Raw genomic sequence first — 19,750 nt, 5'->3', positions numbered from 1 at the left:
TAGTATTTTGGGCTGGGTATTCACATACGGGGTATATTTAAGACAATTTGGGACAATTCAAAATATATTAGGTGCGTCGAAAATTTTAGGAGGGTTGTTATTCAAATTTTATATGAAAAATCATGATTAAAATTTACTTGTAAACACTTGTTTAAAAATATTTTTCTAAGTGTTTAAATTCTAGAAAAATTTTGCCATAGTTTCCCCTTAAAAATGGAGGTTTCCATGCTTTAAAAGCATATCATTTTCTTTTAAAATCATCATCAACCATCAACAAATCATTCAAGACTTACCATGAGCTAAAATCTTGCAATTTACACTACATCATGAACTTGAAGTTTTGTAAAAACTTGTAGTAACGTAATATGTATTTAGTAGGTTTAGTTACCCTTTAAAACATGGTTCTTTGTTCATAAATATCATTCTTGAAGAAGTTAATCTTTTACAACTTATAAGATGATTTTTCTAAAAATAATTCTTTTGTATTTTTCTTGTTACAAACATGTTTCTAGTCTTGATTTAACACTAAAAATATGATTAGTTTCTTTAAAAATCTTGATCTTGTAAATCTTGCAAGTAACTTTAGGTTCTTCAGAAAATCATTTTTGAAATCATCCATTTACAAGTCTTTTATCATGTATTCGTCATCATCATACACAAAACATCTTCATTTTCAAGTTCAGGTGAAACATAAAGGATGATCATTTGGTGTTTCGGGTAGTGTCCGGTTGTTCAGTTGGTTACGGTTCGTTAAGATGCTAATTTACGCAGTTTAGTGTGCTTTATGTACCTTTTGTGGAAGTTTTGATTCCCAACACCTAGGAAGGTATTTTGGACCATTAAACCATAATTTTGCATTATATTATGTTGTTAAAATGCTGATTTTTGCTGAAAAATACAGAATTCTGCAGTTTGTGTAAGTTTTAGGCACTTTCCGGCACTTAAACTATCTCTAGGAAGGCAGTTTTATGATCCTTATTTTCCTACACTATGCTAGTGTAACTCTTGGTTTCGGGCTCATTCTGTGTCTTAATATCATGTCTGTCTGAGCACTGAACTCCCGTCAGTACTTCTAGTTTATCTGATAACTGTGCTAACTTTGTTTCGTGCATTATTTTAATCATATGGAGTTGCATGCAACAATGATATGAGATTATGCAGCATGTAATACACTTGTATGTATATGACAATATTCAGAAGTCATTCATGCCATTAATTCAAATCAAGCACAGTCATTAAAGCACAAATTACTGTTTAGCATGTATGGAATTACATGGAAAATTGACGGTTGTCACATTCTCCCCCCGTTAAGAAAATTCCGTCCCGAAATTTTAAGTTGCGCTATCGGATGTAGGGTAGTTAGGGAATAAGTGTGGATATTTTGATTTCATTCGGTCTTCACGCTCCCAAGTAAACTCTGGGCCGTAACGTGAGTTCCAACGAACCTTGACAAGCTTAACGCTACTCCTCCGAGTCTTGTTGACTTTCCAGTCTCTAACCTCAACGGGTTCCTCAGTGAATTGGAGAGTGCCGTCGATACGCACTTCATCCGTAGGGATGATAACTGTTTCCTGAGTTGGGCTTTTCTTCAAGTTTGACACATGAAATGTATCGTGAACACCGTTTAGTTCTTCTGGTAATTCTAGCTTGTACGCGATGGGACCAACCCTTTCCAATATCTTGAATGGCCCAATGTAATGTGGATTTAACTTGCCACGTTTCACGAATCGCGCTACACCTTTCCAAGGTGAGACTTTCAACAAAACCATGTCTCCTACTTCGAATTCCAAAGGTTTCCGTCTTTGATCTGCGTAGCTCTTTTGTCGATCACGAGCAGCCTTGATGCGCTCTCGGATCTGCATGATCTTGTCAGTTGTTTCTTGAACCAGTTCGGGACTCCAGCATCTGCCCAACACAATGGTGAGCGGCGCTTACGGCCATAAAGAGCTTTAAACGTTGCGGCTTGAATGCTCGTATTGTAGCTGTTATTATAGGAAAACTCAACCAGAGGTAGATGAGTGTCCCAACTGCCACCTAAATCCATTACACATGCGCGGAGCATGTCTTCCAGTATTTAAATAGTCCGCTCGCTCTGACCGTCTGTCTGCAGGTGAAAAGTCGTACTCAGATTCAACTGAGATCCAAGGGCTTCCTGAAAGGATTGCCAAATCCTTGATACAAACCATCCATCTCTATCAAATATTATCGAGATAGGCACTCCATGACGTGCTACTATCTCCTTGAGGTAAAGCTCAGCTAGCTATCCAGTGCTATCTTTCTCTCAAATAGGTAGGAAGTGTGCAGACTTTGTCAATCGATCCACTATTACCCATATCATATCATGTCCTCTAAGAGTCCTGGGTAATTTCGTTATGAAGTCCATAGAAATCTGTTCCCACTTCCACATGAGTATTTTCGGTTGTTGCAAATAACCTGAAGGTTTCTGATACTCGGCCTTAACCTTAGCACATGTTAGGCACTTCCCGACATAAATGGCAACGTCACTCTTGAGCTTTGGCCACCAATAATAATCTTTTAGATCTTGGTACATCTTGTCCGATCCTGGGTGGATCGAGTACCTTGACTTATGAGCTTCGTCAAAGATAACTTCTCTAATACCGCCATAGAGCGGAACCCAAATGCGTTCCATGAAATATAAGGTTCCCTCCTTATTTGGCACTAGCTTCTTCTCCATTCCTCGAAGATATTCAGCCTTAAGATTATCCTTCTTAAGAGCTTCTTGTTGCGCGTCACGTATGCGCGACGTGAGATCCGTTTGAATAGTCATTTCTAAAGCCCGAACCCTTATGGGCTTAACCCTTTCCTTTCGACTTAAGGCGTCTGCTACTACATTTGCCTTTCCAGGATGATACTTGATCTCATAGTCATAATCGTTCAGCAACTTAACCCATCGTCGTTGTCGCATGTTAAGCTCTTTTTTATCAAAAATGTGCTGCAGACTCTTGTGATCTATGAAGATAGTACATCGAGTACCATACAAATAATGTCGCCAAATCTTCAAGGCAAATACCACTGCACCTAGCTCCAGATCGTGAGTGGTATAATTCTTCTCGTGGACTTTTAGTTGGCGTGAAGCATAAGCGATAACCTTTTAGCGTTGCATCAGCACGCAACCCAATCCCTGACACGAAGCTTCGCAATATACCACGAAGTCTTCCGTGCCTTCGAGTAAGGATAGTATCGGTGCGTCGCATAGCTTGTTCTTGAGCAGTTGAAAGGCTTCTTCTTGCTTGTCTCCCCAATCATACTTCTTGTCCTTCTGAGTAAGGGATGTCGACGGTTGAGCGATCTTTGAGAAATTCTCGATGAACCTGCGGTAATAGCCCGCTAATCCCAAAAACTGTCGGATCTCAGTCAGCGTCTTGGGGGTTTCCCAGTTCTTGATTGCTTCAATCTTTGTGGGATCCACATGAATACCATTCTCGTTTACCACATGACCGAGGAACTGCACCTCTCGATTCCAAAATTCACACTTTGAGAACTTAGCGTAGAGCTTTCCTTCTTTAGTAGCTCTAGAATGGCTCTAGATGCTGCTCATGCTCTTCCTTTGTCCGCGAGTAAATCAGAATATCATCGATAAATACAATCCCAAATTTATCGAGATATGGCTTGCATACACGATTCATCAAATCCATAAACACTGCTGGCGTGTTAGTCAATCCGAACGGCATTACAAGGAACTCGTAGTGTCCATAACGAGTTCTGAATGCGGTTTTCGGTATGCTTTCCCCTTGAATCCGCAACTAATGATATCCCGATCGAAGGTCAATCTTGGAGTAGTAGCTTGATCCTTGCAGTTGGTTAAATAAATCATCAATCCTCGGTAATGGATACTGATTCTTGACAGTTAACTTGTTAAGCTCCCAGTAGTCGTTACACATTCGAAAGCTACCATCCTTCTTCTTAACAAATAGCATTGGAGCTCCCCAAGGAGAGAAGCTCGGCCTTATAAATCCCTTGTCCAATAACTCCTGAAGCTGCGTGGATAACTCTTGCATCTTTGATGGCGCAAGTCGATAAGGTGCCTTGGCTACAGGCGCGGCGCCTAGAACCAAGTCAATGCGGAACTCGACTTGTCTCTGCGGAGGTAATCCTGGCAAGTCTTCGGGGAAGACCTCAGGATATTCCCTTACCACAGGGATATCTTCAAGCTTCGGCTCTTCGGCTTCCTTATCCACCACATGAGCTAAGAAGGCAACACATCCTTTACGCAGACACTTCTGTGCTTTCATACAATTGTTGATCCGCAAGGGCGTATCATGCTTCTCTCCATGAATCACAATCGTATCCACATTCATCATCGAAATGCGAATGATCTTCTCATGACAAACTATCTTTGCACGGTTGATACGTGCAAAATGCAACATATAAATTATATCAATTGTGGCATAAAACTAACCATTTTTTAGTACTAATGTTGGAAAAAGTGTGCTTTTGTCTTCCTTTTGTATTTTCAGGATTAAATGAGCTCAAATTAATAAAAGAAGCAAAAAAGACAGCAAAATCTAACATAAATACAAGAAAAGGGACAAAAGTGGATTGCCCGACCCCTCGACAGCATCCTCCCAAGCAAAACAAAGAAGACAGAAGACTGAACATGCCCCGTGCTCAGCGAGCACGGGGCCGTGCCCAAGAAGCAGCAGAAAAGACAAACTAATAGAAGCTTCTATTGCCCACCATGGGGTCGTGCCCAGCGAACACGGGGGCGTGGTCAGAGTACTGCAGGCGCATTTATTGTAATTGCGAATTACAATTAATGAAGAGAGAGTGTCAGACGGACACGGGGCCGTGCCCAAGCTTCTGTTCAGCCTATAAATAGGAGTGCTTGGAACCATTTCAACTCATCCCTTGGCACACCATCTCTCTCACACTTCACCCACCACCCACCACCATCACAACACCATCATCCACCACCATCATCCATCGTCCATCATAGAGTGTGTGAGTCGTCTCGGGATCCAAGATTGATTGTAAGAGTTCTTGACAATCAAAGGCCATGTTTGCCTAAGTCTCTTACATCACTTGGTGAAGACAAGTGTCTAGTGTAATACTTTTTATTTTTAATCTTTTGCACTTTTTATTTGGTTTTGTATTAGTGACTTTAATAACTAGTTTCTTATGTTGAAGGTGATTCTTCCTTATCGTTTGTCCGTGGTGTCTTGACATTATTTTACTGTCTATATAAAATAAAAGATTTTCACCATTCATATCTCCACGGTCTATATGGAGGTATGTTGGCTACCTGGTCGGGGGTTAAGGGAACGGTTTGGTAAGAGTCTTGCCCTTGTTCAGCGTTTAGAGGTCCTGCAAGGGACCTGGGTCAAATTTAGTAAGATCTCCTTCAATACCCAAAGGTATTGGATGGCGGGGATCCAAACTCTTTGACCCCCTCATAAGTCAAACTACTATTAATACTATAACCCGGCTACTTAGGACTGTATCCCTGCTGACTCAGACTACTTAGTCCAGGGTAACGTCACCTTCAAAAGAGGGGCCTACCATAATTTGCATTAGTAACTTAATTAATTATCTTTCAATAATCCGACCCTTTAGGATTGTATCCTTGCTGACTCAAACTACTGGGTTGAGGGTAACGTCACCTTCAAAAGAGGGGCCTACTACAATAACTAAAATAATCTCTTAAATAAGTGCAAAAGTGCGAAAATAATGAAAGGTTACACTATACACGAGTCGGATCCAAGTGATTCATCTTGTCTATCTGTTTTTATTTTTATTTTTATTTTTCAGCATTTAGTTAGTTTTATTTTCTTAGTTTTAAAATCTTTTCTAACATTTTGATTTGATTAGACGTTGAGGATAAACAGGTACTAAAAGCTCTTGTGTCCTTGGACGACCTCGGTATCTTACCAACACTATACTACGCCCACGATGGGTGCACTTGCCCATATGTGTGTTTAGTGTTAGTAAATATCATGTTTTATAAATTTAAAACTTGGCTAAAAAGTGTAAAAAGGGCTTAAAGTATATACCTAAAACAAATACACACTAGCACGCATCAAGTTTTTGGCGCCGTTGCCGGGGACACAAGGATTTTAAGAAAGTTAGGAATCAATGGCCTAATCATTTTTTTATTTTCTTTTTATTTTTTAGGATTTTTCTAGTTTTTCAGCTTCTGCAGAGCTCAGCACGGGTCGTACCCGCTGAACACGCCCGGTGCCCAATCATTGGAACTGGCAATCTTGTTTTAAGTCAGACAGTAAGCTGAACACGGGGTCGTGCTCACTCAACACGCCCCCGTGCCCAAGATTCAGATACTGAAAACAGAACCGTTAGATCCCGGCGGTTGGTAATTTCTGACACAAACATGAGTGATCGTAATTCTTTTTACTTTCGGCACTCTTATGGTACGTGGTGTCGATTATGTGGCGGCAACCATAAAGAATTAGAATGTTATTTTCTAAATTAAAAGCCCCACTATTTAGACCCATCGTCTCCCTATAACCTTAAGAGGGGCGAAAGTAAAAATAATCACTATCTCTCCCTCGAATGCGCCCAACCGGATATTCTAGGAGAAATGCTCCTTGATGAGTTAATTCAATTAGAAAATCTAATTCTTAATTGGTTAAAAGAGCTTAGGAAGGATTTCATTGATTCATCCCAAGACGATAACCAAGAAGAAGTGTTGGGATCGCATGAAAACAACCTCGTTGTTTCCAATCTTACCTTCATATCTAGCAAAGACGTGGACGATAGTCGTCCCTATGCCGATTGTGCCATGAAGGACTCTCCATCGACTTCGTTCGGTGCATATATAGACCTGAGCGATTCGGCATATACCTTCTTTAACGAGAGCCCGGAAAAGGGTTGGACTTGTCCACCTAAAATAAACATAGGAATTACCCTCACCGACAACCTCTTGCGTTCTCGTCTTAGTCTAGAGCAATTAAGGTATCTTAGGCACTTTGGGGTTGTTCCAACCAGTAAGGAACCACCCGATGTAAATAAGTTCCTTAGAAAATGGAGAAACTCCATAAGACAGCTTCCAGACACGGGGCCGTGTCTAGGTCAGCACGCCCCCGTGTCCACCTAAAAGATTCTCTTCTGATTTTTTCAGAATACGGACAAAATGTGTCAGGATTTTAACTGCACACGGGGCCGTGTCCAACCAACACGGGGCCGTGTCCAACGCGCTGTCGTTTTCTTTAAATGCAGCCTGATTCCTGCTCATTTTTTACCACTTCAAAAGACAGAGATTCCTGGGATCTTCACTCATACTATCCTAGGTAAGTTCTAAAAGAAGGTTCCCAAGAACCATCTTGTCTTTTCCACTTTTATTCATTGCCTTCTCTTTCAAGTTTTCAACCATTTCCTCCATTAAAGCTTGGAAACTCCATGAGTCCAACCTTTAGTGTGAAGTTTGTAAGGTTATTATCCAAGGGATCTTACTCAAAGTAAGTTGTGTAACTTTGTTTTAAAATATCTGTGCTTAAAACTCGACTAAAAAACTAATTTAAAACTCCAAGATTCCTTAATCTAAAATCCTGCAGACACCTAGACACGGGGTCGTGCTCAGCGAGCACGGGGCCGTGTTCGAGGTACTGTTTCGTAAAAATTGAGCCCTTTTCGGTCTATTACCCCAGAAATGGTGAGCAGGACAAGCGGAACGTCTTCATCAAGAAATAACGGACAGGGGAGGAGATCATCAACGGCAGAAGACTCTCTTGTAAACTATGTTTACGCCCTAAGAGAGGCTATTGATGAAATGACAGGAGTGGAAGAAGCATTGGTCGACCGTATCAACCATCTAACGGTGGGACTAGAAGGGTGTCTCCGAGAAGTAAACCTCTTGCACCAGGTTAAACCTTCTCGCCTCTCCTCCTTTGGTACCTATAATAACCCAAAGGGCATGGAACATGGTTCCCGAAGTCATCATACCCGCCGAATGGTACGCCATACACCCGGAGCCTCCGCAAGGGATAATACAAGGAGTCCCGGTAGGTGTTCCCCCTCCTCCGCGAGATGTAAAGGAAAATGAAGCCGCCTTCTTCCTCCCAATGGAGATAGAAGAATGGCTTTAACAACATCTAGGAAGAAAAACATCGGCCAAGAGTCCTACTACATCGGGAAACTATTCCCAAAATTTTCTCAACAAAGAAGTAGAACTCTTTATGATAACTTTGTGTACCTCCTGACCTATTTAGATAAGATTTTTCGCTTTTATTTCTTTTTATTTTTCTAGGAACATTGTGTAGTTCTCTCTATGAATGAAATGATGGTTTTAAGGTTTGGATGGTGTTGTAATAAATAAAACACACTCGGGATGGTCAAGGATAACAAGGGAAACGAGAAACATGGCCCCATGCATGAAAACAGGGCCATCCGACAAAAATTTCTTCATTACAGTAAGCTCAGCACGGGCCGTGTCCAGCCAACACGGCCCCGTGCTGAACATCCTGCAGAAAATTGCCCAGTTCAGGTAACTGGAAACGGGTCGTGTTCACTGAACACGCCCCCGTGTCCAGGCTTCTGTTTCTTTTCTTTAATTTTTGTTACTGGCACCTGAACATGGGGCCGTGCCCGGTCACCACGGGGCCGTGTCCAGACTGCCAGTAACATAAAATTTTGCTTTTAACACCATTTTACACATTCAATCAACCTAAAATCTTATTTTTGGGACACATTGAGGACAATGTGTAATTTAAGTGTGGGGGGGATGCTAAAACCTTGAATTTTGCAAGTCCTAATAACAAGCCTTACACAAAACTCTATTGGAACCGCTAATCACCCCAAATTTTTTTCAAAAATTTTCATTTTTTTTACTTGTCTAAGTTTAAGTTGGGAATTCTAATTCTAACAAGGTTATACTTTTACAAATTTACAACCGATAGCGTCGTGATAAAAAGAACCAACATAAGAAAATTATGAAACGGCATGACAAGCTTAGTTAAAATTTGATTATATATACTTGATCACGTAAAAACCCATTCCCACAAAAGTGAGTTTTGATCCTTTATAAAGCATACAAATACACATCTTTACACTAAATGCTCATTTTTCGTTTCTTGTGTGAATAGCCGCTTGGTTCTTACAACTCTAGAACCTGCCACAATAATTCATTCCCGGTTTTTACCAACTTAAACCCAAGTAAGTAAATGATGGAGGCATTAGGACTAACCCTTTTTCTTTAAACACCATTATTTTCATTTTTCTTTTCACCTACCCAAAAATTCCCCCTAGTTAACCCCTTTGAGCCTAAACCTTTTTCATTTCTTAACCCAAAACCCTTTTACCCACCAAAACCCCTTTTTCATTTTTTACCCCTTATTTTAGTAACAAAGCTTGGTTTTCGTGTGACTCTTGAAAAAAAATGTGAATGATGATGAAGTAATAAGCAAACAAAGCTCCCCAAACAAAAGCTTGTTTGAATAAATACTTCATTAAAAATAAAAAGTCACAAAAACAAAATGTTTTACGAAAACTAACGCTTTTTACGCCTTTCGCCATTTTCAACTAACCACTAACCCAACCACCCACCTTTAGCCCAAGCCTAACCCTTCACCCAAAAAGTCCTCTTGATATTTACAAAGGTATAAAGTTAAAAAGGAGGAGGATTGATTGCTTGGCAAGCTTATGGTAGAAATAAGTTCCATGCCGCTCTCGAGTGATTCACTAAAAATACACCTTCGGCCGAGTGTGAGTGATTTCCCCCGTGAGGTATGTGAACTTGTATATAAATGGAATTTTAAAAAGGTATGTTATGCCTTAATAAATAATTTATCCTATGAAATGTTTTTAATAAATCATGACGAATAGGATTGTAAATAAATAAAAGAGTAAACTGCCATTTTGGTCCCTGTGGTTTGGTCAATTTTGCCACTTTAGTCCAAAACTCAAACTTTTTGCATCTAGGTCCTTGTGGTTTCAGTTTTATTGCCATTTTGGTCCAAAAATGGAATCAGGTCATATTTGTCTTATAAAATCCTGTTATTTCGTCATTTTCTGCAGGGGCAAAATGATCATTTCTTTTTTATAAATAAATACTATATTTTATAAGACAAATATGATCTGATTTGCCCCTAAGGAAAATGACAAAATTGCAGGATTTTATAAGACAAGTATGACCTGATTTCATTTTTGGACCAAAATGGCAATAAAACTGAAACCACAGGGACCCAGATGCAAAATGTTTAAGTTTTGGACTAAAGTGACAAAAATAACCAAACCTCAGGGACCAAAATGGCAGTTTACTCTAAACAAAAATAAAACCTAAACGATCTTGGAAAATCCCGACACTCTATGACAAGCCCAAAAAACCTTCTCTTCTACCCATTCCATTTGGGAGTGAATAAAGCCACATTATAAAGAGTTTTGCTTGAGGACAAGCAAAGATTCAAGTGTGGGGGTATTTGATACGTGCAAAATGCAACATATAAATTATATCAATTGTGGCATAAAACTAACTCTTTTTTAGTACTAATGTTGGAAAAAGTGTGCTTTTGTCTTCCTTTTGTATTTTCAGGATTAAATGAGCTCAAATTAATAAAAGAAGCAAAAAAGATAGCAAAATCTAACATAAATACAAGAAAAGGGACAAAAGTGGATTGCCAGACCCCTCGACAGCATCCTCCCAAGCAAAACAAAGAAGACAGAAGACTGAACACGCCCCGTGCTCAGCGAGCACGGGGCCGTGCCCAAGAAGCAGCAGAAAAGAAAAACTAATAGAAGTTTCTATTGCCCACCATGGAGCCGTGCCCAGCGAACACGGGGGCGTGGTCAGAGTACTGCAGGCGCATTTATTGTAATTGTGAATTACAAATAATGAAGAGAGAGAGTGTCAGACGGACACGGGGCCGTGCCCAAGCTTCTGTTCAGCCTATAAATAGGAGTGCTTGGAACCATTTCAACTCATCCCTTGGCACACCACCTCTCTCAAACTTCACCCACCACCCACCACCATCACAACACCATCATCCACCACCATCATCTATTGTCCATCATAGAGTGTGTGAGTCCTCTCGGGATCCAAGATTGATTGTAAGAGTTCTTGACAATCAAAGGCCATGTTTGGCTAAGTCTCTTACATCACTTGATGAAGACAAGTGTCTAGTGTAATACTTTTTATTTTTAATCTTTTGCACTTTTTATTTGGTTTTGTATTAATGACTTTAATAACTAGTTTCTTATGTTGAAGGTGATTCTTCCTTATCGTTTGTCCGTGGTGTCTTGACATTATTTTATTGTCTATATAAAATAAAAGATTTTCACCATTCATATCTCCACGGTCTATATGGAGGTATGTTGGCTACCTGGTCGGGGGTTAAGGGAACGGTTTGGTAAGAGTCTTGCCCTTGTTCAGCGTTTAGAGGTCCTGCAAGGGACCTGGGTCAAATTTAGTAGGATCTCCTTCAATACCCAAAGGTATTGGATGGCGGGGATCCAAACTCTTTGACCCCCTCATAAGTCAAACTACTATTAATACTATAACCCGGCTACTTAGGACTGTATCCCTGCTGACTCAGACTACTTAGTCGAGGGTAACGTCACCTTTAAAATAGGGGCCTACCATAATTTGCATTAATAACTTAATTAATTATCTTTCAATAATCCGACCCTTTAGGATTATATCCTTGCTGACTCAAACTATTGGGTTGAGGGTAACGTCACCTTCAAAAAGAGGGGCCTACTGCAATAACTAAGATAATCTCTTAAATAAGTGCAAAAGTGCGAAAATAATCAAAAGTTACACTATACACGAGTCGGATCCAAGTGATTCATCTTGTCTATCTGTTTTTATTTTTATTTTTCAGCATTTAGTTAGTTTTATTTTCTTAGTTTTAAAATCTTTTCTAACATTTTGATTTGATTAGACGTTGAGGATAAACTGGTACTAAAAGCTCTTGTGTCCTTGGACGACCTCGGTATCTTACCAACACTATACTATGCCCACGATGGGTGCACTTGCCCATATGTGTGTTTAGTGTTAGTAAATATCGTGTTTTATAAATTTAAAACTTGGCTAAAAAGTGTAAAAAGGGCTTAAAATATATACCTAAAACATATACACACTAGCACGCATCAACGGTTGTTAGACAACCAATCCATCCCGACCACGACATTAAAGCTTCCCAAATCAGCTGGCAGAAGATCTATCGAAAACTCACGCTCTCCAAGCTCTATAATACAGCCTCTAATCACCTCATTCGCCTCTACTAACTTCCCATTAGCCAGTTCTATCGAATATGGGACGTCTAGCTTACTTGCAACTAAACCAAGTATATTCTTAAAGTCTAGGGATACGAAGCTAAAATCGGCACCGGTATCAAACAACACAGATGCATAACGATGATTAACAGGGAACGTACCAGTAACCATGTTTGGATCCTGGCATGCTTCCCTGGCCCCAATGGTGAATACTCTTCCACGAGCTTGATTATTTTTAGGGCAATCCCGCTTAAAGTGTCCCATATCACCGCAACCATAACATCCTTGGCCGTGTCCGTTTATATGAAAAACCATGCATTAAAAATTACTTGTAAACACTTGTTTTCAAAATATTTTTCTAAGTGTTTAAATTTTAGAAAAATTTTGCCATAGTTTCCCTTAAAAATGGAGGTTTCCATGCTTTAAAAGCATATCATTTTCTTTTAAAATCATCATCAACCATCAACAAGTCATTCAAGACTTACCATGAGCCAAAATCTTGCAATTTACACTACATCATGAACTTGAAGTTTTGTAAAAACTTGTAGTAACTTAATATGTTATTTAGTAGGTTTAGTTACCCTTTAAAACATGGTTCTTTGTTCATAAATATCATTCTTGAAGAATTTAGTCTTTCACAACTTATAAGATGATTTTTCTAAAAATAATTCTATTGTATTTTTCTTGTTACAAACATGTTTCTAGTCTTGATTTAACACTAAAAATATGATTAGTTTCTTTAAAAATCATGATCTTGTAAATCTTACAAGTAACTTTAGTTTCTTGAGAAAATCATTTTTGAAATCATCCATTTACAAGTCTTATATCATGTATTCATCATCATCATACACAAAAACATCTTCATTTTCAAGTTCATGTGAAACATATAGGATAATCACTTTGTCTTTCACAAGATTAATCCTCTCACTTGCTAGATCATGTGTTTAATCACAATCTAGCAAGATTCTTATGATGATCAACATCATAATCACAAGAAATCAATCATCAAGATTCACACATACACTAAAACAACATAGATTCTTATGATTTTAAGCTTTATGTGAAGGATTATCTTATTGTTTCTTCATGATCTTTATGTTTAACCATTTACATAATCTTTTAACCATCAAAAAGAGAAGTAAAAACAAGTTACAAGAGGCTTACTACTAGCACAAGGGTAGGAAAGAAATCAAAGATGAAGAAGATTATTAACAAGGTGGATAAAAGCTCTAGAGAGTGGTCCTTCAAGCTCCAATGCCTCCTAGCTTCTTAATCTTGCTTCTAACACCTTAGGATCACCTTGGATTGCATGAACAAGAAGTGAAAATGGTGGTGGTGTGGGTGGTGGTTCTCGACCGTGAGCAAGAGGAGAGGGGAGAAGAGTGATGGTGTTTAGTGTTGTGAAATGAATAAAATGAAGTTACTTGTGGTTTATAAAACATGAACCTCCAACATAGTGTTATCTAATGGTTAATATGTGTTATATGATTATAAGACATGCTATGATGTTCAGTGACCATAACTAGCTCGGAAATGTTAAAACAATGCTTCTAGTGAAAATTTGGTGTTTCGGGTAGTGTCCGGTTGTTCGGTTGGTTATCGGTTCGTTAAGATGCTAATTTACGCAGTTTAGTGTGCTTTATTTCCCTTTTTGTGAAAGTTTTGATTCCCAAAACCTAGGAAGGTATTCTGGAACATTAAACCATAATTCTGCATTATATTATGTTGTTAAAATGCTTATTTTTGCTGAAAAATGCAGAATTCTGCAATTTGTGTAAGTTTTAGGCATTTTCTGGCACATAAACTATCTCTAGGAAGGCAGTTTTATGATCCTTACTTTCCTACACACTATGCTAGTGTAACTCTTGGTTTCGGGCTCATTCTGTGTCTTAATATCATGTCTGTCTGAGCACTGAACTCTCGTCAGTACTTCAAGTTTGTCTGATAACTGTGCTAACTTTGTTTCGTGCACTATTTGAATCATATGGAGTGCATGCAACAATGATATGAGATTATGCAGCCTGTAATACACTTGTATGTATATTACAATATTCAGAAGTCATTCATGCCATTAATTCAAATCAAGCACAATCATTAAAGCACAAATTACTGTTTAACATGTATGGAATTACATGGAAAATTGACGGTTGTCACATCAACACCCTTAACGTTCTTAGGGGTTTTCTTCAAGGCCTCTGTAGAAATTAAGTGTTAGATAATTTTACTAAGGAAGAAAAATGTAAAGTGTATAAGTGCAACAGCACTAACCTGGTGAAAACTTGTAAAGAAAGCGCAGGCTGCTCTGCTTCCCTATCACCGGGCCCACAACCTTCTGCACCGGTTTGGCCCCAACAGCAGCCTCCTCTCTAGACCTTTTTCTGCTCACCAACTTCGCAGCAGCTTCTTCTTCATGTTCTTCTTCATCCAAGGCGATCGAAGAAGGAGTCGCGTCGGCTTCAGGGATCGTGGACCCTGCGCTTCTAGAACTCTTAGATGCAGCTGCGCTGCTTTTCTTCTTCTCACCTATACGAGACAAACCCTCTAGTGAGTCACTAGCGACAACGTAATCCTCAAGGTTACTCTGCCGAAATCGAAGAGTACCTTTATCTTCAGTCGTGGCAGCCGCGCGGCTACTCCCGCCCTTCTTACTGGTCGCACCAGTGTCAACACTCACCTTCTTGGTCTTCTTCTTTGTAGGAGCCTTCTTTGCAGGTCCTTTGCAGGATCTATACACTAAACAATAGCAAGACTCTTACCAAATCGTTCCCTTAACCCCCGACCAGGTAGCCAACATACCTCCATATAGACCGTGGAGATATGAATGGTGAAAATCTTTTATTTTATATAGACAGTAAAATAATGCCAAGACACCACGGACAAACAATAAGGAAGAATCACCTTCAACATAAGAAACTAGTTATTAAATTCATTAATACATAACCAAGTAAAAAGTGCGAAAAGATTAAAAATAAAAAGTATTACACTAGACACTTGTCTTCACCAAGTGATGTAAGAGACTTAGGCAAACATGTCCTTTGATTGTCAAGAACTCTTACGATCAATCTTGGATACTGAGACGACTCACACACTCTATGATGGACAATGGATGATGGTGGTGGATGATGGTGTTGTGATGGTGGTGGGTGGTGGGTGAAGTGTGAGAGAGGTGGTGTGCCAAGGGATGAGTTGCAAGTGATCCAAGCACTCCTATTTATAGGCTGAACAGAAGCGCGGGCACGGCCCCGTGTCCGTTGGGCACGGCCCTGTGTCCATCCTTCTCTCTTTCTTCATCAATTGCAGTTTGTCTGCATTAGTTGACCACGCCCCCGTGTCCGCTGAGCACGACCCCGTGTGCAGAAGCATATCTGTACTATCAAGATTTGCCTGGATTCTGTGAATCTTATAGTTGACCACGGCCCCGTGTCCGCTGAGCACGGCCCCGTGGTGGGCGATGGAAGCTTCAACAACTTTGTCTTTTCTGCTGACACTTGGGCACGCCCCCGTGCTCACTGAGCACGGGGCGTGTTCAGTCTTCTGTCTTCTTGATTTTGCTTGGGAAGATGTTGTCGGGGGGTCGGGCATGCCACGTTTGTTCCTTTTCTTGTATTTATGTTAGATTTAGTTGCCTTTTTGCTTCTTTTGTTCATTTGAGCTCGTTTAATCCTGAAAATACAAAAGGAAGACAAAAACACACTTTTTCCAACATTAGTACTAAAAAAGGGTTAGTTTTATGCCACAATTGATGTAATTTATATGTTGCATTTTGTGCACATCAAATACCCCCACACTTGAATCTTTGCTTGTCCTCAAGCAAAACTATTTATAATGTGGCTTTACACTCCCAAATGGAATAGGTAGAAGAGAAGGTTTTTTTGTGCTTGTCATAGAGTGTCGGGATTTCCAAGATTCTTTATTAAGTTTTATTTTTATTTATTTAAAATCCTATTCATCATAATTTATTAAAAACGTTTCATAAGACAAATTATTTATTAGGGCATAACATGCCTTTTGAAAATTTCATTTATATACAAGTTCACATACCTCACGGGGGAATCACTCAACACTCGGCCGAAGATGTATTTTTAGTGAATCACTCGAGAGCGGTATGGAACTTTCTCCTACCATAAGCTTGCCAAGCAATCAATCCTCCTCCTTTTTAACAATATACCTTTGTATATATCAAGAGGACTTTTTGGGTGAAGGGATAGGCTTGGGCTAAAGGTGGGTGGTTGGGTTAGTGGTTCGTAAAAGGGCGAAAAGCGTAAAAAGCGTCGGTTTTCGTAAGACTCGATATTCTTCAAAATTATTTTATTTTGAAGAAGTATTTCCTTTAAACAAAGTTATTTTTGATAAACTTGTTTGTTTATTTCTTTGACTTCATCATTTTTTTTCAATCAAGTCATACTAAAAACCGAGCTTTGTTACTAAAATAAAGGGTTTAAAATGAAAAAGGGTTTAGGTGGGTAAAGGGTGTTTGGTTTGGGTCATGAAATGAAAAGGTTTAGGCTCAAAGGGGTTAACTAGGGGGATTTTGGGTAGGTGGTAAAAAAAAGAAAAAATAATGGTGTAGAAATAAAAAAGGTTAGTCCTAATGCCTCCAGTTGGTACGGACCGGGAATGTATCGTCGTGGCAAGTTCTAGAGTCGTAAGAACCAAGCGGCTATTCACACAAGAAACGAAAAATGAGCATTTAGTTTAAAGATATGTATTTGTATGCTCAATAAAGGCTCAAAACTCACTTTTGTGGGAATGGGTTTTTATGTGATCAAGTATATATAATCAAATTTTAACTAAGCTTGTCATGCCATTTCATAATTTTCTTATGTTGGTTCTTTTTATCACGACGCTATCGGTTGTAAATTTTTAAAAATATAACTTTTTTAGAATTTTGAAATTCCCAAGTTAAACCTAGAAAAGTAAAAAAAATGGAAAATTTTTGGAAAATTTTGGGGTGATTAGCGGTTCCAATAGAGTTTTGTGTAAGGCTTGTTAATTAGGACTTGCAAGATTCAAGATTTTAGCATCCCTCCCCCCCCCCCCACACACTTAAATTACACATTGTCCTCAATGTGTCCCAAAAATAAGTTTTTAGGTTGATTGAATGTGTAAAAAGGTGTGAAAAAGCAAAATTTTATGTTACTCGGCGCCTGGACACGGCCCCGTGTTGTCCAGGCATGGCCAAGTGTTCAGGTGCCACTAACAAAAGTTTGTAAAAAGAAACAGAAGCCTGGACACGGGGGCGTGTTCAGTGAGCACGCCCCGTGTCCAGTTACCTGAACTGGGCATTTTCTGCAGATTGTGCAGCACGGGGCCGTGTTGGGCGGGCACGGCCCGTGCTAAGCTTGCTGTAACGAAGAAAAATTTGTCGGATGGCTATGTTTTCGTGCATGGGGTGCTGGTGCAAGTTTCCCTTGTTATCCTTCACCATCCCGAGTGTGTTTTATTCCTGAAAATTAAAACTAAACTAGAAAACATAAAAATTAATCTAAACTAAACTAAGGATAATTCCGCGGAATGCCTCCGTGGTGCGCCACGTTTATAAGGGTCCTTGGCTAGACCCAAATCCTGGTCATATGTTACCCAAGTGGGATGTTTTGCATCCCATGCTACACCGTCAGAGAGCATCATCCAAACTTGAGTCAATGACCTCCATGTAGTTGACCGGGTCTTCGTCTTTTACTCTTTTTCCGACTCCAAACTTTACTTCCTCGTCCCCAACCCTCAATGTTAGTGTTCCATCATTCATATCTACCACTGCTTGAGCTGTAGCTAGGAATGGCCTCCCTAGGATGAGTGGTACTTTGGTATCTTCCTCCATATCTAGTATGACAAAGTCGGCTGGAAAGACAAATTCGCCGACTTTGACCAATAGATTTTCAGCGACACCTTGTGGATATTTGACGGATCTATCGGTGAGTTGTATGCTTATTTTTGTAGGACTTGTTTTTCCTAAGCCGAGTCGATTGAACATTGATGAGGGCATGAGGTTGATGCTTGCCCCGAGATCGGCTAGTGCATTGCGAATGGGGGATTTCCCTATCGAGCAAGGAATTGTGAAGCTTCCGGGGTCAAGTTTCTTTTGTGGAAGTTTGTTGAGTAGTAAGGCGGAGCATTCTTCGCCTAAGTTAACTAATTGCAATGATTCAATCTTCCTTTTATGAGTGAGGAAGTCCCTCATAAATTTTGAATATTTAGGCATTTGAGTTAGAACCTCGATAAATAGAATATTAACATGCAATTGTTTTAGTAAATTTTCGAATTTTGCGAATTGCTCATCGGTCTTTTGACGAATTAACCGACCGAGGTATAGAACCGGAGGAGTCTTAGCCGGTTCTTGAACTGGTGGAGAAGCCTTCTCTTGTTGGAGCGCGGGTGGAGTTGTGGGTTGTCTAGATTGGCTTCTTTCAGTTGGTGGAAGTGGAGCCTCTTCGGGACCCACGGTACGGTTTCTCAATGTTATGAGATGTACATGCGCCTTTGGGTTGGTTTCGGTATTACTTGGTAACGCACCTTGTGGTCTCTCGGAGGAATTTTGAGCTATTTGATTTAATTGTTTTTCAATGTTTTGAATGCTAGCTTGTTGATTTCTAAAATTCGATTCCAATTGTTGAAATCGATCCGAGTTTTTCTTTTCGGTGTCGGAGATGAGGCGAGATACAGTATCTTCAAGCCTTTCTCGTCCACCTTGTTGTTGAGAGAAATTTTGTGGTTGTTGAAAGTTAGTTCGTTGGTTTTGTTGGTTACTACTATTGCCGGGATCTCTCCAACCAAGGTTAGGGTGGTTACGCCATCCTTGGTTATAGGTACCCGTTGGAGGACCTGACGGCCTAGGTCTATTATCAATGTAGTTTACTGTTTCCGTTTGATCATCTAATTCTTTCATACAACTCCAATTTTCATGTGGCCCACCACACCTTTCACAAGCCATTACTGAGACCGTTTTTGTCATTTCTAACTTTTTGATTTTTGAAGAAAGGGCCTCGATTTGGGCTTGCAAAGAAGTGCTTTCATCAACCTTATGGGCGCCCGTAGCAATAGATTTATTTCCTCGGGGAGTGTGCCACTGAAAATTGGTTTGAGCAATTTTCTCAATTTGATTATATATTTCATTTGGGCGACGATTACCTAAAAGTCCCCCGGAGCTAGAATCAAGTGTTTGTCTTGTGTGTGGCAACAACCCATTATAGAAAGTGGATACTTGTTGCCATACCGCAAGACCGTAATGAGGACACTTTCTTAGTAGCTCCTTGAACCTTTCCCAAGTTTCATATAAGGATTCCCCATCCTCTTGTGAATATGTATTAATTTCAGTCATTAATTTAGCCGTTTTAGCAGGAGAGAAATACTTATATAGAAACTTTTGGGCTAGTTCATCCCAGGTGTTTACCGAGCCAACTGGGAGGGTATTAAGCCAAGCCTTAGCTCGGTCTTTTAGTGAAAATGGAAACATACAAAGGCGGATGGCGTCGTTTGATGCGCATTGATCCGAAAGGTATCACATATTTCTAAGAAATTAGTAATATGTAGATGGGGATCCTCGTCCGCAAGCCCATGGAAGGTTGCGGAG

At 39.8% G+C, this 19,750-nt stretch overlaps 1 non-coding gene across 1 annotated transcript; it reads left to right on the top strand.

Annotated features, from left to right (window-relative positions):
- Positions 1-19,397: 19,397 nt before the first annotated feature.
- LOC118486932 lies at positions 19,398-19,504 on the top strand. The gene has a single exon (XR_004880099.1). It is a non-coding gene; the product is annotated as a small nucleolar RNA R71 (small nucleolar RNA).
- The last annotated feature ends 246 nt before the right edge of the window (positions 19,505-19,750 follow it).

The sequence above is a fragment of the Helianthus annuus genome, chromosome 14 (assembly GCF_002127325.2).
Source record: "Helianthus annuus cultivar XRQ/B chromosome 14, HanXRQr2.0-SUNRISE, whole genome shotgun sequence".
NCBI lineage: Eukaryota > Viridiplantae > Streptophyta > Magnoliopsida > Asterales > Asteraceae > Helianthus > Helianthus annuus.
The sequence above is the reverse complement of the archived record's forward strand: the minus strand, read 5'-3'. Positions and strand labels throughout refer to the sequence as shown.